The sequence below is a fragment of the Macaca nemestrina genome, chromosome 18 (assembly GCF_043159975.1).
Source record: "Macaca nemestrina isolate mMacNem1 chromosome 18, mMacNem.hap1, whole genome shotgun sequence".
NCBI classification, from domain to species: domain Eukaryota; kingdom Metazoa; phylum Chordata; class Mammalia; order Primates; family Cercopithecidae; genus Macaca; species Macaca nemestrina.
Window position 1 is genome coordinate 25128678 of NC_092142.1, and position 24259 is coordinate 25152936.

General features: G+C 44.6%; 1 long non-coding RNA gene across 1 annotated transcript; it reads right to left on the bottom strand.

Annotated features, from left to right (window-relative positions):
• Nucleotides 1-370: 370 nt before the first annotated feature.
• LOC105463209 (uncharacterized) lies at nt 371-3420 on the bottom strand. Its single transcript, XR_976196.2, has 3 exons — nt 3193-3420; nt 1848-2104; nt 371-1569 (listed from the first exon to the last, which is right to left on the bottom strand). It is a non-coding gene; the product is annotated as an uncharacterized lncRNA (long non-coding RNA).
• Nucleotides 3421-24259: the final 20839 nt, after the last annotated feature.

The following is a 24259-nucleotide window of genomic DNA, read 5'->3' on the forward strand; positions in this document are numbered from 1 at the left end:
AATAAATATGTCTTTGCCCGGGCATGGTGGCTCACACCTACAATCCCAGCACTCTGGGAGGCCAAGGCAGGTGGATCACGAAGTCAGGAGTGCAAGATCAGCCTGGCCAACATGGCGAAACCGTGTATCTACTAAAAATACAAAAATTAGCTGGGCGTGGTGGCACATTCCTGTAATCCCAGCTACTCAGGAGGCTGAGGCAGGAGAATTGCTTGAACCAGGACCCAGGAGGTGGAGGTTGCAGTGAGCCAAGATGGTGCCGCTGCACTCCAGTCTGGGCTACAGAGTGAGATTCAGTTTTTAAAAAAAGAATAAAAATAAATATCTTTATATGTGCATGTTTCCAAGTATATAAATATATCTGGGCATGTGTAAGTACTTGTATATATACACCTTTGAGGTCTGTGCAAGTGTGTGCATGAGTGAAGAGCTAAGTGAATGCATTTGTGAAAGTGCATGCTTCTGTGCAGGTGTGAGAATATATGTCTATTTCCCTATAAGGTGTGACTACGTGGGTAAACAGAGGTTCAGGTCTGCTGAGAATGGAAGAACAGGCCACAGTGTTCTGATTATTTTTCCATGTCCTCCTCCTGGGCTGTGGAAACAGAACAGGGCTTTAGAACTAATCTTTTCCAGTAAACTCGACTCTGAAGATAGTTCCGCTATAAAATTTACCTTGCCTTCTAGAAAGGCCCATCACACCTGTGCTCTTTTCCCAGGTCCGAGGAAGTTCCTGAGTGGTCCACTGTTTCTGCATTTCACAGAATTGATATACTCCAAACTTTGTTCTATTCATTGTTCAATTCAATGCCTTGAACCTGGCATATAATAGATGCTGAATAAATGAGTTATAACTGAGAACAATGTTGATTATCCTTTTACAACTAAACTCCAGCCATTTGTAGATTTTAAATAAAGTGATCCATAACATTGAATTCTTCCTGAATGTATTATCAGAATGTGAATTATGGCTTATGGCATTTATCATTTGCTTCATTCATTATTCACTCAACAAACACTTACTGAGCGCCCACTAGACTCCAGGCTCGGGTTTGGACACTGGAGATGCAACAGTGAACAGATGCATTCCCAAAAGGAAACCAATCAATAGGCAATTATAATACAGAACAACCCATCCTGAGTGGTCAAAGTAAGAACCATAAGTTGAATCCTCAACATCGTTTTAGGACAAGAACAAGAAACCCAAGGAACTCTTCATCTTCCCATTTGGGCTGATAAGTTCTTCAGACTCTTCTAAACACGCCCCCCTATCCTGGCTCCGTGGTGCCCATAAGACTCCCTGGGTTTCCTTTCTTTTCTGTTTTCTTGGCTCTTCCCAGTCTCAGACTGAGCATCTATCATCAGGACAGCAGGGAAAGTTCAGCTGATGAGTGGCAGACACCGATGCTGTCCCTTTAGTGGTAGAGGCTTGTTTACCTGCTTTATGTGACCAGGTAGCGGGTAAGTTAGCACCCTGTGTTCTTCTCCTGTCGGGCATGGGTGAATGGCTCGGCTCCTTCCTTTTCTGAGGCTGCTGGTCAGGACCCACTGCACAGCCACTTGGCACTGCTGAAACCAAAGAGAAATAATGAGCCACCATCAGGTTCTGTAGATTCTGAGGTATGTCTGTATATGCTCTGGTGAGGGGTGAGTGAACAGAGACCCAGGGGAAGGGCAGAAGGATCTGAAGCTGTGAGTGCAGGCACAGGGTTCCTCTGGGAAACAGACACCTAGGACCCCAGGTGAAGGTGAATAAAAAGGAGCTCCTAAAGACAAGATGCTCGGAGACCCTGGGGAAGAGGAGCAGGTCAGAAGCACCGCAGCTCAGTGTTGCATAAGGGACACACCCAGAGCACTTTGAGGTGGCAGACAGACAGCTGGAGGAAGATCTTGGAATAGATGTAACAGAAATAAAAAATGGAAATAAGTCATGCTCGAAAAACTGAGACGATGCTGCTGGCTCACAGAGCAGGAGGCAGCAGCTGTAGGAAAGGGATCCTGGGAGCATCCTTGTGTCTTTCCTCTGTTCATCCACGTCCCATGGACTACAGGTTGGCAGCGAGAAATGAATCAGGCCCAAGAGTGTCTCGTGTCCTTTGCAATTCTAGCAAGAAAATGAAATTGTCAGAGTTCCACTCTGAATCCTGAGGACCTGACCCCTGGCTGTAGCATCCTCTGCATTCCTGTCGCTTCACAATCTCATAACTGACTTTGACCCCAACTTTTACAGCCTTCCTCTCACCTTCAAGCCATGTCTTCACCATGGTGGCACCAACCAACCATCCAACAGACACCAAATTAGAGACTCAGCGGGTCTGGGAGATTCGGGGTGCATCTTGTGTGAAAGAGCGTGGCTGGCATTTCCACAGGGAACAGGTGATATAAGATTATCAAAGAATTGTGGGATCCCCACCTCCCCTAAAAAAAAGAACCATTCATGGCCTGGCGCAGTGGCTCACGCCTGTAATCCCAGCACTTTGGGAGGCAGAGGCGGGCGGATCACGAGGTCATCAGATCAAGACCATCCTGGCTAACATGGTGAAACTCCTGTCTCTACTTAAAATACAAAAAAATTAGCCGGGCACGGTGGCTCACGCCTGTAGTCCCAGCTACTCAGGAGGCTGAGGCAGGAGAATTGCTTGAACCCAGGAGGTGGAGGTTGATGTGAGCTGAGATCGCACCACTGCACTGCAGCCTGGGTGACAGAGCAAGACTCTGTCTCAAACAAACAAACAAACAAACAAAAAAAAACCATTCACCATTACCATTCACTGCCCTTGACTCTCAGTCCCTACCCTCTCTCTTCTTTAGTGACATTCGCCTCCACCTGAATCTCATCATGAACTTTCCTGTCATCATTCCCATTTGTCCCACCCCTGAAGCAGTTGTCCCTGGTTTCCCTGACCATAAACTTTGGTCCAAATAGCTTTCTCACTTTTGCATGCTAATTCTGCTTTATCAGCTGGTTGAAAACTTCTAGGCCCCTCCCTCCCCTCTGTCTTCCAGCCTTCTTCCTTCTGACCTGGCTTCCGACTGCATTCGGTCTAGGCTCTAAGGTCAATTACTCAGCCACCCTCTCACCAGCATTTTCGGTTTCCCAGGCTCCTTGTCTCTTTTGTAGGTCTGCAAATACATCAGAGAGGGCAGAATAGTGTTCTGCCACCCCCCAAAATTCAGAAGGTAAAATCTCACCCAGGCACCCAGGACATCTCAGTAATTGTGTTATTTAACCTTGGCCATTTCTTTTCTTCATTTATCTTGGCAAATCCTTCAAAATGTATCCATTCTTCCTCAAATCCCTCTATAATGACCTTCCAGCTCACATCCTTCTCAAGGAATGGCCTTGCCTTTTTCAAGAAAAGGGAGATCTGGAGGGATAAACTTCCTTAACTTTCTGCTGGCTCTGCCCATGGTAGCCCTCTGTTGACAGGTGAGAAACGAGGATTAGAGAAGGATCACGCCCTCTCCAACCACTTACAGCTAGCTAATGGCTGAAATGGGGAATGTCTCTACTTTTTTTAGGTCAGCTGGAAATGCTTTGCTCTCTCTGTTTATTATAATTATTTTTATTGTTATGATTATGATAATTAGATAGCATTTATTCTCCATTAAAACAACAGATACATGCTGCATGACTACTGATATGGTTTGGCTATGTCCCCACCCAAATCTCATCTTGAACTGTAATCCCCATAATCCCCACATGTCGTGGGAGAGACCTCGGTTGGAAGTGATTGAATCATGGGAGCGATTTCCCCTATGCTGTTCTCGTGATTGTGAGTGAGTTCGCATGAGATCTGATGGTTTTATAAGTGTCTGGCATTTCCCCTGCTGGCATTCACTCTCTCTCCTGCTGACCTGTGAAGAGGTGCCTTCCACCATGATTGTAAATTTCCTGAGGCCTCCCTAGCTATGTGGAACTTTGAATCAATTAAACCTCTTTTCTTTACAAATTACCCAGTCTTGGGTATTTCTTCATAGCAGCGTGAGAACGAACTAATACAACGACTATGAGCCATTTCTTATAGTGTGAACAGTGTGTCATGCTGGCCAGCCCATGCAGATGTGCAGGTCTCAGGGTAATTGCAAAAGTGCACAAATCCACAAGCAGTAAGTGTTCACAAGCATGCATGCTTCATGAACCTACATCTGCTCTACAATGCTTACATGCACACACACACATGCACACACATACAGGGACACGTGTCTGCAGAACACAGACCTGCTGCGGATGCAGATTCACTCACAGGTGTGCAGGTAAGTGCAGCTGCTGATTGCTTGTGTCTGGTTTTATCTGCCACCTGTCCTTGAAATACTTCCCACTGATGACCACTGCATTCCACCTGTGAGTGAAAAGGCACAGTGAACTCTGCTTAACAGGCCCCTGAATTTACCAGGCACTTACTTAAGATGGTTACGCCACATTATAGCAAATGGCTTCTGGGGGTTCAGGAAGGGCTATATTTATTTTCCGAGAATTACCATTAGTCCTGGATGGGAAGGTGCTGAGAGGCTGCATTAGTGGGGCTTTGGTCAGTTTCTCTGCCCTGTGCAGTTGCAGAATTCATGTGGGGTTTATTGATGGGCCAGTTATTCTTTAACAGGTTTCCAATTTGACTCCTGGGATAATGAGATGGGTCTTCAGGGACCATCCGTCTCTCTCCCAAGGTTGTGGGCAGCTCTGGCTCCTTAACTAGCTGGTGATGGAGTGGAGATGGCGCTGAGTGTAGCACAACCCATCTGTCTCTCCCAGAGCTGAAATGCTCCCCAGAAACTCCTTTCTCCTCTCCGAGACCCCTCCTCAGCTGACATATTTGAAAGTCAAGCAAGGTTCTGCCTCGGGTAGTCAGGAGATTTGTGTCCCGGCTCTGCTGGGCAAGCTTAGGCAAGTAACTGAACCTTTCTGAGTCCCAGTTTTATCTCCAGTAAAATAAAGACATGCACCTGATAAATGCACTGAGGATCTACTCTATGCTCAGCACTGTGCGAGTTTTCAGCCTAGGAAGGGAGCAAAATCAGGCAACATCTCTGTCCTTATGAACAATGACAAAAACAAACACGTAGTGAATCACCTTAATGGATGCACAATTCGGGCTGATATAGGTGCTGGGAAGACAAGAAGCAGGACCGTGAGCAAGAGCCATGTCCTCGTCTAGGCCTCCGAGAGACTGATGGTGGAGCTGAGAGCTGAGGGGTGAACAGGCATGAATCCATTGGAGGAGGGTGGCGAGAGTGTACAGGCAGAGGGAACAGCTTGCATAAAGGCCTGGAGACTGGAGGGAACATGATGTGTTGCAGAGGCTGAAAGAGAGCCAGGAGGACTGGCACACAGAGAAGGAAGGGCTGGAAAGGTAGGCAGAATGCAGATCCTCCAGGAATTTGTACTAGGACACCTTGTTAAGGATTTGGTCTTCATCTCAAGAAAAATAGAGAGCCATCAAAGGTTGTAAGTAGAGGGAAGACTCCATCCTATTGGCACTTCAGAAAGATCGCTCTGGACCAGGCATGGTGGCTCACGCCTCTAATCTCAGCACTTGGGGAGGCCAAGGAGGGAGGATGGCTTGAGCCCAGGAATTCAAGACCAGCCTGGACAACACAGTGAGACCCCGACTCTACAAAAATTTAAAAATTATCTGGGCATCATGGTGCACACCTGTGGTCTCAGCTACTCAGAAAGCTAAGGTTCGAGAGGATCACTTGAGCCCAGAAGTTGGATGCAGTGAGCTAGGATGACACCACTGTCCTCCAGCCAGCCCAGGTGACAGAGTGAGACCCATCTCAAAAAAAAAAAAAAAGAGAGAGAGAGAGAGAGAGATTATTCTGGCTGCAGTATAGACAGTATATTGGAGAGGAACCAGAGAGGATGTTGACAGACTGGTTAAAAGGCAATTTGTGCAAAAATGATGGAAGCTTGTCCATGGCAGGGGGCAGAGAACACCGTGAGAAGTGATATTAAGCAATTCATTGAACTGAATTTGGGCAGAGAGGAGAGAAAGCGGTCAGTGATGACTCCTATATTTCCTGCTAATTCCTCACAAGGCCACTTAAGGATTAAATGAACTCATGTGTGACTAATGCCTGGCACACCACAGGTGCCCCATAAATACCAGTTCTTGTCCCCCTGTGTCCTTCAGTTCTTTGCCACTTGATTCCCACTGACTCCTTCAGAGCCATGCGAGGCTGGGACTCTAATCCCTGTTCCCTTCTCCCAGAATGTTCTAACCTTATCATTTTCTAATTCAGTGCTGACGTGCCAACAGGCAGCCTTGGCTTGGCAGAGCTGCCAGGGAGAAGCTGGGCACAGCTTGCGGCTGGGAACAGTTGTGCTGGGATAGTCCTTGGCAGGCTGATCCTCCTCCTGGCGGGTCTGAGCAGGAGAGCTGCTGCTTTGTCACGTTGATGGGCCAAGTCCCCTTACTCCTTTGCAGAAAGGAGAGGACACTTGATAAACAGGTGAAGGAGTGACACAAAACAGAATCGGAATGGAGAAAATAATAGGATTTGTGGACAAAAGAAACGGCACCCTTGGGGCTGTGTAATCATGCATGAATCCCCTGACTGTCCTAGGCTCCAGTTTTCTCATCTTTAAAATGGGGTTAATGATAGTTTTTCTATTGGAGTTCCATTGTGAGAGTAAATGTGATCCTGTGATAAAAACAAATGGTGAATAAGGTATAATGTGGCAAAGAAATAATTAACGTGTAAGTGGCCTGGTAGGGTGGCTATGAATTCAGTCGAATCTGGGCTCAAACCCAAAGTTGACCACTCTGACCTGCATGTTGGAGCGGGGCAGGTGAGTTACCATCTTCTTTGCACCTCAATTTTCTCATCCACAGATAGAGATCATAATATGTAGCCCACAGAACTACGGTCAGCATTAAAAGGGAAACTCTAAGTCCCTAATCTCGTGAAGTTTATAGTTTTAGATAGGGAAAAAACAAAAAATAAATCTATAAATCAAAGATTAGAGCAGCTATGGTGGTTCATACCTGTAATTCCAACGCTTTGCGAAGCTGGGGTGGGAGGATCACTTGAGGCCAGGAGTTCAAAAGCAGCCTGAGCAACATAGCAAGACCCTGTCTCTACAAATATATATTTTTTTAATTTTAACTGGTTGGATGTGGTGTCTTATACCTGTCATCCTAGCTTCTAGGGAGCTTAAGGTAGGAGGAAAGCTTGAGGACAGGACTTTGAGTCCAGTCTGAGCAACAGCAAGAGACCCTGTCTCTACAAATTTTTTTTTTTTTTTAATTTAAGGCTGGTGCCTGTTGTCCCAGCTACTGGGAAGCTTAAGGTAGGAGGATCACCTGAGGCCAGGAGTTTGAGTCCAGCCTGAACAACATCACAAGACTTTGTCTCTACAAAAAGATTAAAATAAAAAAGATTAGCCAGGCATGGTGGCATGCACCTGTAGTCTCAGCTACTTGGGAGCTGAGGTGGGAGGATCACTTGAGCCCGGGGGGATCGGAGGCTGCAGTGAGCTGTGATTGAGCCACCACTGCACTCTAGCCAGGGTGACAGACTGAGACCCTGTCTCTTAAAAAAAAAAAAAAAGAAAGAAAGAAAGGAAGAAAAGAAAAAAAAAAGAAATGAGGTGGAAAAAAATGAACAAACATAAATCAAAGATTAGTTGGCAGAGTGGTTTAATGCTCTGAGGAAACCAAAACAGTGTGAGGTGATAAGAGTGACTACCTCGGATGGGGTGTTCCTGGGAACTTCCCTGTGGACATGACCTTCGAGTCCAGACCTGAACGAAAAGTAAGACCAATGCCTCAAAGATCTGGAAAGATGATTCTCAGTCCTGGTTGCTCATTAGAATCACCAGGAAATCACCTCCAGACCAATTGAAACAGTATTCTCTGGGGTAGAACTTGAACACGTGTATGTTAATATCCCAGGTGGATTTTAATGCATGATGAAGATTGCCAACACTAAGCAGGTACAAGATGCAAGATCTCAAGAGTCTGCTATTGCCTGACATCTAGTAGTACTTGTGTTTGTTTGCTAGAGTTGCCATAACTCACATGGCAGGCTGGGTGGCTTAAAACAGTGGTCTCCAATGTTTTGGTGCCAGGGACCAGTTTTGAGTTAGACAATTTATCCATGGATGAGGTTGTCAGGGTGGAAGGTAGTGGATGGTTTTGGGATGATTCAAGTTCATCACATTTATTGTGCACTTTATTTATATTGTTATTACATTGTAATATATAATGAAACATACAACTCCCCATTATGTGGAATCAGTGGGAGCCCTGAGCTTGTTTTCCTGCAACTAGATGGTCCCATTTGCAGGTGATGGGAGACAGTGACAGATCATCAGGCATTAGATTCTCATAAGGAGCACGTGACCTAGATCCCTCACATGCACAGTTCACAACTGGGTTTGCACACCTATGAGAATCTAATGCCACCGCTGATCTCACAGGGGTCAGAGCTTAGGCAGGAATTCAAGCAATGGGGAGCAGCTATAAATACAGATGAAGCTACACTCACTTGCCTGCAGCCCAGTTCCTAAAAGGCTACGGACAGTACCAGTTCATGGCCTGGGAATTGGAGACCCCTGGCTTAAACAACAGAGATTTATTTTCTCACAATACTGGAAGCAGAAGTCCAAGATCAAGGAGCTGGCAGGGTTGGGTTTTTTCTGAGGCCTCTCTCTTTGGCTTGCAGACAGCCGCCTTCTTGCTGTTTCTTCACAGGCTCATTCCTTGATCTGTGTTCTGTGTGTCCTAATCTCTTCTTCTTCAAAGAGCACCAGTCATATTGGATCAGGACCCACTCATATGACCTCATTTTCCCTTAGTTACCTATTCAATGGCTCTCCCTCCAAATGAAGGCACATTCACAGGTACTCGTATTTAGGACTTAGCATATAAATTTTTTTGGGGGGGAGACACAATTTGGACCATAACACACCTAGTAGATGCAAGTTTCTTCCTTGACCCTAAGCTCCCAATTGACTTTTTTATCTATCTCCCTAAATTGACACTGTCTGTACTCGCTTCTGTGCAGCTCTGTGAATACTTTTCAGTATCCCAGAATTAATGGTTTCCAGAAGTTTGAACTACAAACCATCCAAATGAGAGTCTTATTTAGAGGCCTTATCTCCCAGGTAGACAGTGCTTCAAAGAAGAAGGAACTTGCCCAATCCTTCATAGATAAAGGCCCAGGAGCAGGTCAACACTCCCAGTGTTATTGCCGCCACAATCTTCGTTCTCCGTATACCTGCAGATGCAGAAGGGCAGGAAAAGTCCACTAGTCCAGCTCTGCTACTTATTATGTGGCTTTTGGAAAGTTAGGCCACCACATTGAACGTTATCTATAAAAAGGAGACTATAAAAGGATGATAGTGAGATGCTTGCCATAATGAGAAAGCTTCTCACAATGGCTGGCCTATAGTATGTGCTCCATAAATGGTAACCGTCATCATCCATGTGAGCCTCAGTGCTGTGCCTTCTGATGGGTGTGAGGCCATCCTGGGAGGAAGGAAGGAGCATCTGACTTACGAGGGTTTCCAATTGTGGTGCCCCAGTGCCTCCTTTGATCCCAGCTCTGGGTAAGAGGAGGTTATGCCCAGGCAAGGATGAGCAGAGTGAAGAGGACCTGACATCAGGTGATTGTATAGCTACCATCTTCACAAGGACAGTGGCCCTCACGCTTTCTTACAGATGCATTTCTCTCCTCTGCCTCTGGGCTATTGTCAGAGCTGAATGCCAGGCCAAGGGCCATGGGACATTGTCACACGGGATTTAAACAGGAACCTGTGAGAGTTTCCCTGACAACTTGGCTGCCCTGTGCTCTATGAGGGAGGTGGAGGGAGAAAGTGTCTGTAGCCCACTGGGGCTGCGACATCAGGACTCAGCCGTATCTGCAGGGTTTTCCTCCGCTCTGACACTCCAAAGGCTTAATTGGCAGATCAGCAGAGAAAGTAGCTTCCTTTGCTGAAAGGCTTAGGAAGAGAGGGTGACCTATTTTTGCAGACTTTTCTGATGAGGTTTTCATATGGAAACTTCTGCCAAGCAATGAACTCATAAACGGTGGGCAGGGTTTTCTAGGCACCCAGATGAAGAACAAAGAGATCTGGTGTTTTCGAAAAAGACAACCTTGCTTTCAATATGGAAAAGGGAATGAATCCTTATCTCAAAGGCAAGAAGGAAGGCAGCTTGTGTGTGGGTCCATTTCTCTAAATCTCTTGCAGCCTTTGTAGCTCATGTCCCTCTCGTCCCATTTGTCAGGTATCCACTTCCTGAGCAAGTTCTGACAAAGACAAGAAGACCAGCAATAGTCTTCCACAAGGAGGTTGGTCTGGAATGAGGGTTGCTGCTAGAGAACAAATATTCTGATGGATATGACACTGTGTCCCAGCATTCCCTTCACTAAGCTTCCAAGCTCAGCACCAACTGGATTTAGAGCTCAGACTACAAAGCAAATATGTCAACCATTTCTCGGATGCCTCCAGTCCCCTTTTCCCCACAGGGTCTATATCATACACTTTCCATTCTCAGAGTCAATTAGGCTGCTGTAGGCTTAAGTAACAGAAGATGCAATAATGTGGCTTGAGCCATCAGTACATTTATTCTCTTCTTAAAGCAAAGTCCAGAGGTAGGCAGTGTTGAGGAGAATTCCACAGCTCAGACATGCCATCAAGGACAGGAGCTATTATAGTCTTCAGTCCACCCTCATTGGAATATTGAGTTTTCCTCCTTATGTGTGTTTCCATATGGTTATAAAATAGCTGCCACTGCTCCAGCCATTGCCTCTTTACCAGACAGCATCAAAGCAGGAAGCAATAGAGCTCTCTATTCAATCCACTTTTAACTTTAGATGTAAATGTTCGATGATGTATAATGCATGTACAAACAGTACACACATCAAAAATGCACATTAGATGACTTTTCACAAAGTAGACTGAGGCATGAAACAAAGCACACAAACCATGATACAGAACATGACCAGAAGCACCCTTGGTCACATTCCAATCCCGCTGCCCCCAAGGGAAATCACTAACCTAATTTCAAACACCATAGATACGACGGCTTCCTTTTTTTCTTGTTAACCGTATATAAATGGAATCACACAGCTCTTCCTTTTAGGCAACTGTCTTCTTCTGTCCCCTGAGATTTATCCACATAGCTGAGACTACCTATAGTTTGTTCTTTCTCATTGCTATACAGTGATCCCTTCAACATATCTAACAAGATTTGTTTATCCAATTGCTGATAAGTATCTGAGTTGCTTCTAAGTTTTGTAGATCCTGAATAGTGCTGATATGACTTCCTGGTGTGTATGTTTTGGTGAATATATTGCACACATATAACCTAGGAGTGGAATGGCAGGGTCATGGAATTTATCGCTCTGTTTCTATGAGGGAATCTTTCCCAGAAGGCCCCAGCAGACTTCCCCTCTCTCTCTTTTTAATTGGCTAGAAACAAGCTTACCCTGAAACAGTCCACCAACCACAGTCACAGATTGCCTTGACCTTGATTGGCTTAGAGATATAACTTATTTCCTGGGGTTGGGAACTTTTTTTTTTGAGGTGGAGTCTCTGTCGCCCAGACTAGAGTGCAGTGGTACGATCTTGGCTCACGGCAACCTCCACCTCCCAGGTTCAAGCGATTCTCCTGCCTCAGCCTCCTGAGTAGCTGGGATTACAGGCATGCACCACCACACCCAGCTAATTTTTGTATTTTTAGTAGACGGGGTTTCACCATGTTGGTCAGGCTGGTCTCAAACTCCTGACCTCGTGATCTGCCCACCTCAGCCTCTCAAAGTGCTGGAATTACAGGAGTGAGCCACCAGACCTGGCCGGGAACATTGCTTCTTAATCAAAACCAGGCATCTGGAGAGAGTAAGAAATAGGCATGGTTTCACATGGGCACCATCACACGCTTTTATCTCCTGCTAATTATTAGCTCAGGTTCTTCCATGAAATGTAGGTTTACCTGGAATCACATTAGTGTCACTCACGTGGACACCTGTCCATTGCTCTGCTTTTCCTAGAAGTGTGGTCAAAATTTCCTGTCACTATCTGCCTGCCCTCTACCCAGGGTTTGTCTCTAATTGTGTCTTTTTTGCCAGAACCATGCCTGAGCCCTCCTTGACAGGAAAGCCTGAAGATGCTGTTGGGGAAGAATAAGAAATATAGACCAAAATCGCCTGGCACGTGCGTTATCTCAAACCCTCTATCTGCAATTCTATCCCATCAGGCACGCTTCCTTTAGTGAATTTTCTAAGTACCTCTATTTCAAGATCCCAATGGGAGTGATTTTTTCTTAAAGGGCACATCCTCTTTCAGTATCATCAGGCGAAAAAATCCTGAACAATCTCAAGCTGATTCTAGGACAGTTTTGAGTAGGTTATCACGGGATGTCCCCCAGAGTGTGAGTTCCGTGTCGTATTTTAGCAGAATTTTAACACTGCAATAAGGGTGGATTGATGTTGCATCCATTTCTATTCTCATTACAATAAAATAATCAGCATGGTATTAGAATTTTACTGCCTGTGATGTTTGGTGAATTACAGGGAGGTCTAATAAAATTTCTCACACTGTATTCTGTTTAGATTTGCAGGTTTCTGTGGCCATTTCTCAATAGACTGATAAAGCACTAAACAGAGGATTAGCTCTCTTGGAAGCTAAGAAAGGAGGTGATGGGGTTGTTTATAGCTTCTGGGGATGGATTCTGATGGAATAGCCCAGAGGGCTGGAGTGAAACTTTCCCAGCATACAGAATGCTAAGGACTCGGAACATATTACAGGGAACAGCCCCACCCCATGAAGTACTTCTCCCTGGGGGTCCAGGACCTGAACAATCAGAACGGAGATACTAATGAACCTCCCCTTGGACAACATCATAAGAAGATATAAATCATACCAAATATCTCTTGAGGAGATCCATTCTTTTTTTTTTTTTTTCCTGCTAACGGGAGGCTTCAGATTGGATTTAACTAGCACATGTTAGACAGCAGCAACAACATACACTCTCAGCACTCATGATCTCATCCCATTTTCACACAGCCCTGTTGAATAAGCTATCACTATCATGCTCCCTATCACCAGTATTGTTTTAGATAACGTTTCCCGGAAACCGACCCTGAAACGGAGAATTGCATGCAGAAGGATTCCTGGGGATTTGTCTCTGGAGATCAAAGAAATTAAGGAAGTGAGGGAGGCAGGACTGGAGAGCTAGAGAAGCTGACCTGCAAAATGGCTATAATGAAGCTCCTGCAGGGAGCTCTGGAGTGGGGTGACCTTCCGAGTTCTTGCAGACAGACGTGAGGGTTCTACTCCTGTGTCTTGGCACATCAGTTGCTTCTTGGCTGGGGGCTACCCCATAGAAGGGACATAACCTCGCACTAGGCAACTCCCTGCTACAAAGGACAGTACTGTGAAGGACACGGGGGTGAGAGGTCAACAGCCAATATTCTCAGCACCTGGGGGATGAGTATGTCAGCCCTGATGAAGGAATCCGGGCAGAATTCCACACTGTCCACTGACATCATCATCATGATCATTTAATGAAAGAAGCTCAAAAGAATTAAGCAAATGACCTAAGGCCACGTAGCTGGTGGGTGGACCCTTAGTTGCTCTGACTCCTGAGTCAGTCTGCTGCCACTTCCCTGCCATTGCCTCAGTCTCTCCATTTCTCTCAGAAGTCTAACTAGGGAAGCAGGTGGTGAGGTAGATGATAAAGGAATGGAAACTTCTAGTCAAGGAAATGACAATTTGGATAGAAGAATGCTAGGAACACCTTTCATTTGATAAACACCAGTACGCACCCACTGTGTACCCAGCATTTTCTAAATGCATGGGTATGATATTAGGAAGACAGACAAGGTTCTCTTTCTCATGGAGTGCTTATTCTAGTCAAATAGGCTTATATTCTACAGAGCCTAGAATATGGTGGATAAAGTCAGTAGTAGCTGAGATTGGTTGAGTGGACAAGGGATCTCATTTGAAGGAACAGGAAAAGTCTTTATTACCTATACGAATTGAGGCTATATTGTATTTGGCTACATATAACAGGAAAACCAACTGATAAGAAGAAGGCTTATTCATTTCTGTTCTTTAAGTGTAGTGTCTATTAAAAATAAGAAAACTTGGTGGCTCACGCCTGCAATCCCAGCACTTTGTGAGGCCAAGGTGGTCAGATCACCTAAGGTCAGGAGTTCAAGACCAGCCTGGCCAACACGGTGAAACCCCATCTCTGCTAAAAATACAAAAAATTAGCTGGGCATGGTGGTGGGCGCCTGTAATCCCAGCTACCTGAGAAGCTAAGGCAGGAGAATCGCTTGAACCCGGGAGACAGAGGTTGCAGTGAGCCGAGATCGCGCCATTGCACTCCAGCCTGGATAACAAGAGCGAAACTCCATCTTAAAATAAAATAAAATAAAATAAAATAAAATAAAATAAAATAAAATAAAAATAAATAAAAAGCAAAGTTATATTCTATGCCGGGTGTGCAGGTAGACAGAAAACCCTACACCAGCATGGATGGCAGACTTCTGTTCTCTGACTTCCACCTTAGGCTGGATTTTGGTGTAGTATGGGCTAAGTTGACGTCTGGCTTAAAATGAGGAAACAGGAGATGTAACAGATGAAGTCAAGGCAACAATGGCAGGGAGTATCTCTTGTCATTAGAAACACAATTGCTTAGCCGGGCATGGTGGCCTGAACCTGTAGTCCCAGGTACTTGGGAGGCTGAGGCAGGAGGATCACTTGAGCCCAGGAGGTCAAGTTTGTGTTGAGCAATGATCGTGCCACTACACTCCAGCTTGAGACACAGAGTAAAACCCTGTCTCAAAAGAAAAATAAAAGTAAATATAAACACAATTGCAATTGCAGCTGGGAGCGATAGCTGTTAATTAATGAGATTTAGGCCTGTGCACAGGTTTGTCATGTGGTCTTGTCTTCCCTTTTTAGAAAAGGAGGAGCTCTTTCATGATGATTTCCTCAGATGTTTGTCCACAGATAATATAAATCTCAATTGTCAACATGCATTGCTTTCCAGGTTTGTAAGCTAGATTCTCTTTAGTAAACGGCAGATAAAAGTATTTACATATATCCCTGAAAAAGAAACTTCCATCTATCATCTAGTTGTGTGTGTGTGTGTGTGTGTGTGTGTTTTGTTTTGTTTTGTTTTGTTTTGTTTTGTTTTTAGACTGGTCTTGCTCTGTTGTCCAGGCTGGAGTTTATGGAGTACAGTGGCGCAATCATAGCTCACTACAACATTGAAGTCCTGAGCTCAAGTGATCCTCCCACTTCAGCCTCCCGAAGTCTATCTAGTCCTCCTTTGATTTTCTTTTGCCACAATGTAGCACAGCAGACCTACACTGGATTTGGTTTTTGTATTTTGGTTCTGCAGAACTTTCATTCCCACATAAAGGTAGAAGGGATTCTAGGCTGTCTGATAGAGAAGATGCAAAGATTCGAAGATCTTTGGTCTCAGTGGGTAGAAGAAAACATCAGAGACTTAGAGACACCAGTTAAATTTCCTTGCAAGGGTTATGCATCTTTTCCATACAGCAGAATAAAAAGTGTGGAGGAAAATGCCAACCCTTATTAGGACCTCAGCCCAGGGAATTAAGTTTTACACAGTCAACCCAGGAGATTATCAGCTGCCCACTGGACATAGTTCTTTCAGTCCTCCTGATGTCTCATTAAGTAAGTCTGAATACCCTGACATGTTGCCATCTTAGTCCAGTCAGGTTGCTATAATAAAATACTCATAAGCTGGGTGGCTTAAACAAAAGAAATTTGGCTGGATGCGGTGACTCACACCTGTAATCCCAGCACTTTGGGAGGCAGAGGCGGGTGGATCACCTGAGGTCAGGAGTTTGAGACCAGCCTGGCCAACATGGTGAAACCCTGTCTCTACTAAAAATACAAAAAATTAGCTGGGTGTGGTGGTGCATGCTTATCATCCCAGCTACTGGGGAGTCTGAGGCAAGAGAATCACTTGAACCCGGGAGGTGGAGGTTGCAGTGAGCCAAGATCGTGCCACTGCAGTCCAACCCAGGTAACAGAGCAAGATTCCATCTCAATATATTTATCTAGGTCCTAGAGGCTAGAAGTCCCAGATCCAGTTGCCAGTCAATTTGGCTCCTGGTGAGAACTTTCTTCCTAGCTTTTGGGCAGTCACCTTCTTGCTGTGCCTTCTCATGGTGAAGAGACAGGGAGAGTGAGCTTTCTTGTACCCTGTCTTACAAGGACACTAATCCTATCAGATCAGGGCCCCACCCTGTGGCCTCATTTGACCTTACTTACTTTCATAAAGGCCTGACTTCCAGTTATAATCACATTAAGGTGAGGGCTTCAACATACAAATTTAGGGGATAGGCAGTTCAGTCCTCTGAAGTAACAGCATTAAACATGTGTAGGTCTTCTCTTTCTCCAAATAAAAAGATTTCAAGAGATATTCTTAGAGGGAATCCAACCCAGCATCCATGCCCCTGTGCTTTCTAACCCATTTCTAACCTTCATGTAGACTTCCCTAGGCATTAGCTAAGAATCCCAAATTCCACCCACAGGCAGCCAGCTTCTGCTGGGCACTATTGTTGCCTATAGATTAGAGGATAAAGAATTCATGTTTTAGTGTTTCAAAGCCAGGAGCAGTCACACGGCCAGGTCGTGAGCCATGTGCAATAGTTCATTATCATCATTCTTCACTGTCACATCACCAATGGGCTGCTTTGGGTCCACTATTATTATATGGTCAGATAGAAGACTTTCTGGGATCCCTATGACAGCTTCAAAGACTTTGCAATTCAACAAACTCATATAAAAATGCTCAATATTACTAGTCACTGAGGAAACGCAAATCAAAACCACAATGAGATATCATCTCACACTAGTCAGAATGGCTGTTATTAAAAAATAAAAGCATAACAGATGCTGGCAAGGTTGTGGAGAAAAGGGAATGCTTACACACTGTTGGCGGAAATGTAAATTAGTTCAGCCACTGTGGAAAGTGATCTAGAGATTTCCGAAAGAACTTAAAATAGAAGTACCATTCAACTCAGCAATCCCATTACTGGGTACATACTCTAAGGAATATAAATTGATCTACCCTAAAGAAACGTGTTCTTGGGTTCATCGTGGCACTATTTACAATAGCAAAGACATGGAATCAACCTAGATGCCCTTCAACGGTGGACAGCAGAAAGAAAATGTGGCACCATGGAATACAACACAGCCATAAAAAAGAATGAGATCATGTCCTTTGCAGCAACACAGATGGAGCTGGAGGCCATTATCCTAAGTAAATTAACATAGGAACAGAAAAACAAATATTGCATTTTCTCACTTACAAGCGTGAGCTAAACATTGAGTACACATGGACACAAAAAGGGAACAATAGGCACCAGGGCCTGCTTGACAGTGAATGGCGGGAAGAGGATGAGGATTGAAAAACTACCTACTGGGTATTCTGATTACCTGGGCGACAAAACTATCTGTGCACCCAACCCTTGCAAAACACAATCTACCCACATAACACACCTGCACATGTGCCCCTTGAGCCTAAAATAAAAATTGAGAAGAAGAAAAATAATAAAAATAAAAAAACTCATTGCACATTTAAAAAGAGAGTTATCATGGTTGGATTTTCTTTTTTCCTTAATAAATAAAGCATCTATTATTTCAGACTAAAAACTGTAAAGAGCAACTTGGCAGTTGGACTCTGAAATAAAGTGGTGTTGCTCACTAACTTCACTACTTTCTGGAACTCAAATTAACTTTTCATTACTGCAAGTAAAAAAAAAAAAAAGAGAGAGATATGCTCCAGAAGCCTCAGCAAATAATTTCCTAGGACATCACTGACATTTGGACTTGAAGTGTCCTCACTGTCAGGTCTGAGGCCACAGCAGTGAAGGCCGAGTTCAGCATCATCTGTGTCTGAGGCTCTGAGAGCAAGTTAACCTTTCTCCTTCCTCTGTTGTGCTGTGGGCTCCAAGGTAGGCGGCAAATGGAAACCAAGTTGAGGTTCCCAACCAGATGAGCCACAATACCCCTGGAGGCTGAGCCTAAGGGTCACCAGCCCAGGATGAATGATTGAGAGTGCATGGTTGCCTTGGTTTCATAGCATTATTTTAAAGAAAGTGGGCCTCCCCTCTCTGACTATCACACTCCAAACTATTGCAAAGCCCACCTCACTTCCTTTTTGATAAAGTCCCCTTGAACTGGCCTAATTGTCTCTCACTCTCAAACTCTCAGATCCAGTTGACCAGGCCCACCTTTGGCCCTTGCCCAGCCTTAGAGGAACGTGGCTTAGAATCAGGGAGATTTATTATTACCTCTGTGGGTAAGAGTTCTCAGGTTGGTGGAGCAGCTCAGAATATCCATCAGATCACAAGGTCCTTCTGTCTTCAAGTCTGTCATTCTCAGTGAGTCAGATTTATCTCCCACCAGTTGGCAAAATGACCAGAGTGGCTCTCTATCAGTTAAGGTAATGTAGTTGCTCTAACAAACAACCCTAAAATTTTAGTGGCAGTAAAACACGTGCTTTAAACAATATTTCTCTCTTGCGCATCATAGTCCAACAAGAGTTGATGGGAGAGAGTTGAGGCAGGAGCTCTTTTCCTCTCCGTCACTCAGAGACACAGGTTCCTTCCATCTTGGTTCTACCCCTTTCTAAGTCTGGAGTCTTCTCTGCCCAGGAGAGAGGTTTTAAAAAAGGGTAATATTCCTAACAGGAAGGTTTCATGGGCCAGGCCTGGGTGTGGAGAGCACTGCTTCTGTTGGAGATCTAGAACTTGGTCAGAGAGCCTCATCTACTGCAAAGGAAGGTGGTGAATGTAGCATAGGTGTATTGCCCGGACAGAAGAAACCCAGGTATTAGGGAGCACTGTAGTGTGCTCTACAATTTCCAAGCACCACGTCCTTACACAACAGCATTCAAGGTCAGGACCAAAGGCAGAAATCACAGGGCTTTCCTCATTCTTTTCTCTCTTGCCAACAAAGAGAAGCATCTTTTTCCAAAGCCTTCCAGAAGATTTTTTTTTTGCTTATGTCACACTGGCCATCACTGGGCCACCATTAGCTGCAAGGAAGTCTAGGAGAGTGAATATCTGGCATTTTCTTCTCTAAGATGTAAAGTGGTTTCCGCTGGCAAATAGAGAGCTGAGAATGGCTCTTGGTTGTTACAGCAATGTGTGCCTACAGTTTAGAACAGAGTGTTCCAGCCAAGGTGACAAAGAAGAGGTCAAAATCAGAAGAAGATGGAACTGGGTATGGGGCCAATGACCCAGGTGAGAAGGTCTTGGATTTGGGATGGATTTCAGTCTTGTCCGGGAATTGCAAAAAAGGTGCAGAGGACAAGGACCACGGCCACAGGTAGTTAGATCAGGAAGCTGCAGCCTGCTTCTCACGTAGATGCCCAGGGGTCATGTTCATGTCTCATGCCCCTCCAGGAAGAACAGCTGGGTTACAGCGTTGGGTGGAATTGTTAGGGTCACTGGTCCACACCATTACTTGGTGTGTGTGGGGAAAAGAGACAAGCATATACATGAGGAATACCCTTTGACCACTTTGTCTATGTGTTCATGGTTTTTCTTGAACCCATCATCACTCAGTTCCCTTGGAAGCAATGCTTCCTGCATCCCACTACATCTCACTTTTCTCCTCTTCTAGGAAGAGTAGACTTTGACTATATCAGAAATGGGGATTAAGTTTGCATTGCGGGTGAATTCCAAGCCTCCTTGTAAGTGAGAAAGAGTTTTATACTTACCCCCATGAGTGCTGAGACTAAGGAAATAATTACACTAGCTTCTGTCTATAGAGCATCTCTTTTGTACTTGAAGAGTCGTTTTCAGCCTTGGCTATGTATTGCAATCACCTGGGGTGTTTTTAAAGATTCATGCTCCAATTAGAATCTCTAGAGGTACAGCCTAGGCATCAGTAATTTTTTAGAAGTTCCCCAGTGATTCTATTACACAGAGAAGTTTGAAAACCATGGTATCAGACAGTGTTCTAAAGGTTTTAGATATATTATCACTTTTAATCTTCACAACCACCCGTTAAAAGAAAGTACCATGAGTTTCTTCATTCACAAATAAATGAATGAATGAATGCATGAGGTTCAGTGAAGTTAAGCAACGAGTTGGGGTTTATGCAGCAGGAAGTGATACTGGAATCCACACTTGGGTCTGTCGGACTCCTGGGGTCAACCTCCCCACGACTTCATAAGGCTGCTTCTATAGGAAGCAGGTTGTTATATCTGACAGCTGGGTAAGGCTGCAGTAGGCTTCGGCTGACAACACCAGAGATTGCTCCCAAATGGTGTTCCCCTGGCTTTGTCTGGGGAAACCTAATTGCTGCAATTGTGTTATAAAATTATCACTTTACCCATGCAAATGGGCCAGAGCGACTGGTTGTCTATTCCTGTGGTTGTCCCAGATTATTAAATGAACAGCTGCCTCCAAATATGTTCGCAGCCGCTGAATTCAATGGCAGCGTGCATTTGCATATTCATGGCTCCCAACCCATGGCCCAGTCTTGCAGGACTCCTCCAACGGGACTCTAAAAGTTAATTTATCTTGACAATTTAAATAAATACACTTCCATCAGCTTTAGTGACTGCACTAGGTTTCAGTGAGTACTTTGACAGAAAGGGAAGGCAGAGATGGAACCAGATAGGTGGGTGATGGTGGCGTTTGTTATGAGTCTCAAGGTTAAGGGCAGCAAGAGGAATAAACTATTGAAATGATGAACAAAGAACTCCACACTGGTCAATCGCGTTCACTCAGAGTTCCAATTTGCTCATTTTATGTTTGATTTCATTAATTTATTTATTTTTCAGACGGAGTCTCGCTCTGTCATCCAGGCTGGAATGCAGTGGTGCAATCTCAGCTCACTGCAACCTCCTCCTCCCGGGTTCAAGAGATTCTCCTGCCTCAGCTTCCCGAGTAGCTGGGATTACAGTTGCCTGCCACCATGCCCAGCTAATTTTTGTATTTTAGTAGAGGCAGGGTTTCACCATGTTGGCCAGACTGGTCTCAAACTCCTGACCTCAAGTGATCCGCCAGCCTCGGCCTCCCAAAGTGCTGGGATTACAGGCGTGAGCCACCACATCCAGATTCATTTTACATTCTAGACCTAGGGCAAGCTAACTAAAATATATGTATATGTATATATACACACATATATGTATATATATGCACATATATGTATATATATGCATATATGTATATATGTGTATATATGTATATATGTGTATATATATGACTATATATGTATATATATGTATATATAGTCATATATATGTGTGTGTGTATATATAGTCATAAGAACACTTAACTTGAGATCTACCCTCTTACAAAATTAAGTGTACAATATGTTATTGTTGACCATAGGTGCAATGTTGTAAAATATCACAATTTCGTAAACTTCTGTCATTCTCGTAGCTTTGTGGAGTGGTGGGATTGTGATCTGAGAAGTCAGACAGCCCCAGGTGTGAATTCTAGCACCACTGCCTATTGGCTGAATAATTCCTAGCCAGTTGCTTAACCTCTCTGAAATTCATCTGCAGCATTTCTAGAGCTGATTCATCTCGCTTGACTGGAACTGTGTCCCTTGGTTAGTAACTCATTTCTCTTCCTCCTCATTTCTGACAGCCACCATTCTACTGTGGCTCTACGTAATTGACTGTTTCCGATATAGATATATCCTAAATATGAACTCATGCAGTATCTGTTCTTCTGTGACCGGCGTATGTCACTAAGCATAATGTCCCAGTTCCTGAAGTTTCATCCAGGTTGTCTTGGAATGCAGAATTTCCTTCTGTTTCATGGCTGAATTGGATTTCGCTGTATGTGAAGACCATATTTTTTTATTCCCTCATCCACTGCTAAATATTTAGGTTGTTTCTGCATCTTGGATGTTGTGAATGATGCTGCAGTGGACACTGGAGTGCAGGTATCTCTTCAAGATCCTGACTTCAATTCTTTGGGATAAATACCCAGGAAGTGGGATTGCTGGATCATACAATAGTTCTATGTTTAACTTTTTGAGGAACATCCATACTCCTGTTAGTGGCCATATCATTTTGCACTCTTGGGCAAGCTTTTTGATTGATCTAAAACTTATTGTTTCTCACCTATAAACCGGGATTAATAAACTCAAATGCAGGGTTGTAGTGAGAATTAGATGAAACAATGCAATTTCCTAACTGCCATCATTCTTGTCTTGCCTTCATATACGAGTACTTCTGGGGCTACTAGTTAATTAATTTTTTCCCTTTAAATTGAACCACTTTTATTTTTAAAGTGAATATCATTTATCCATAACTTTATTAATAGCATCCTGCAGACCACAGTAACATTGTTCTTTCCTAATGCATGTTAAACAACAGATAACTTTAAAAACAGAGCTGTCACAGCCAGCCACAGTGGCTCATGCCCATAATCCTAGCACTTCGGGAGGCCAACACAGGAAGATCACTTGAGGTCGGGGGTTCAAGACCAGGCTGGCCAACATGGTGAAACCCTGTCTCTACTAAAATACAAAAATTAGCCGGGCATGGAGGCATGTGCCTCTAATCCCAGCTACTCGGGAGGCTGAGGGAGGAGAATCACTTGAACCCCAGAGGCAGAGGTGGCAGTGAACCGAGCTCGCGCCATTGCAATCCAGCCTGAGCAACAGAGTGAGACTCAAAAAAGAGAAAACAAAAATACAACACAAAACAAACAAACAAAAACAGAGCTGTTTCCTTCATGTGCCACCTCAGTGATGGCACATGTCCCCAAGTGTGTTTCACTTGGGGACACTGTACATGGAGGGAGTAAGACCACAGCTAGACACCTGCCCATGAGACGTAACCAGTACCCATCTGTTGCACCCTGTTCTTAATGCCAGGCTCCCATGCGAAGATGATCCTTACACAGGCAACACTGATTGAATCTGGGGTGTGGGGGCAGCTCAGCCACCATGCAGGAATAGAATCAGCTCCACTGTTGCTGCAGCTGCCCGCTCTTGCCCCTCACCGTGGCAGCTCTGGGTTAATGGCAGAGACCCAGGGGCCTCGCTGCCCGTGCTACAGCCTGGGCTGTGCAAGCTATGAGGGAAGCAATCCTTGGCAGGCATCTCACCTTTCTGTGCCTCAGTTTCTTCATCTACAAAGTGGAGATAATGTGAGCTACATCATGAGGACTGAAGGATATGCCTGGTACACAGAAAGCTGCCATTTAAAGGGTTGCCAAGCTAAAGGGATTTTATTTTTATTTTTATTTTTTGAGACAGAGTCTCGCTCTGTTGCCCAGGCTGGAGTGCAGTGGTGCAATCGCAGCTCACTGCAACCTCCGCCTGCTGGGTTCAAGCGATTCTCCTGCCTCAGCCTCCCGAGTAGCTGGGACTGCAGGCACATGCCACCACACCCTGTTAAGTTTTTGTATTTTTAGTAGAAACATAGTTTCACCATGTTAGCCAGGATGGTCTCGATCTCCTGACCTCGTAATCTGCCTGCCTCAGCCTCCCAAAGTGCTGAGGTTACAGTAGAGGGATCTTTTAAAAGTCCAGATAGGCTGATTCACATCAGTTTGTGGCCTCTCTTTTCTTCTCTCCCTCCTCTTTTCTTCCTTCCTTCCTTCCTTCCTTCCTTCCTTCCTTCCTTCCTTCCTTCCTTCCTTCCTTCCTTCCTTCTTTCTTTCTTTCCTTCCTTCCTTTTTCCCTTTCTCTCTCCTTTTTTCCTTTCCTTGTCCCTTATTTCCTTCCTTTTCCTCTTTCTCCTCGTCTACCATCCTGCCTCTCTTCCTCCCAAGTGCTTTCCTTCCTTCCCACATCCATTTTTCCTTTCTTCTTCCCTCCATCTCTGCCTTTCACACACCCAGAGGACCTCCTACACCTCAGGGAATTTAGTTACTTTCCGATACATGATACATCTTGTTTTCTCATTTCACAGGTGAAACTGAAGAGGCTGCAGCTTTGAGAAGACACGTGATTTTCACATGTTCACACAGCAAGTGCAATAATGAGCTGACATCTTCCCAAACGCACACTAAAAATAATACATACTTGTGTCCTCTTGCATTGGAGTGGCATCTTGTGTCTGAGTATGTGTAAGAGACAGAATATATAAAGGTTAGGTGTGTGTTCTGTGCAGCCAGACTCCTTGGCTTTGTCTTCTGGTTCCACTGCAATGCTGAGCACATCCCTTCCTGTTTCTCATCCTCAGTCTTTGTATCCGAAATGTGGGGATAAAAATAGAACTTACCTCCTGAGGCTGTTGTGTGAAATAAACAAGACACCAGAGAAGTGTTCTGCAAATGC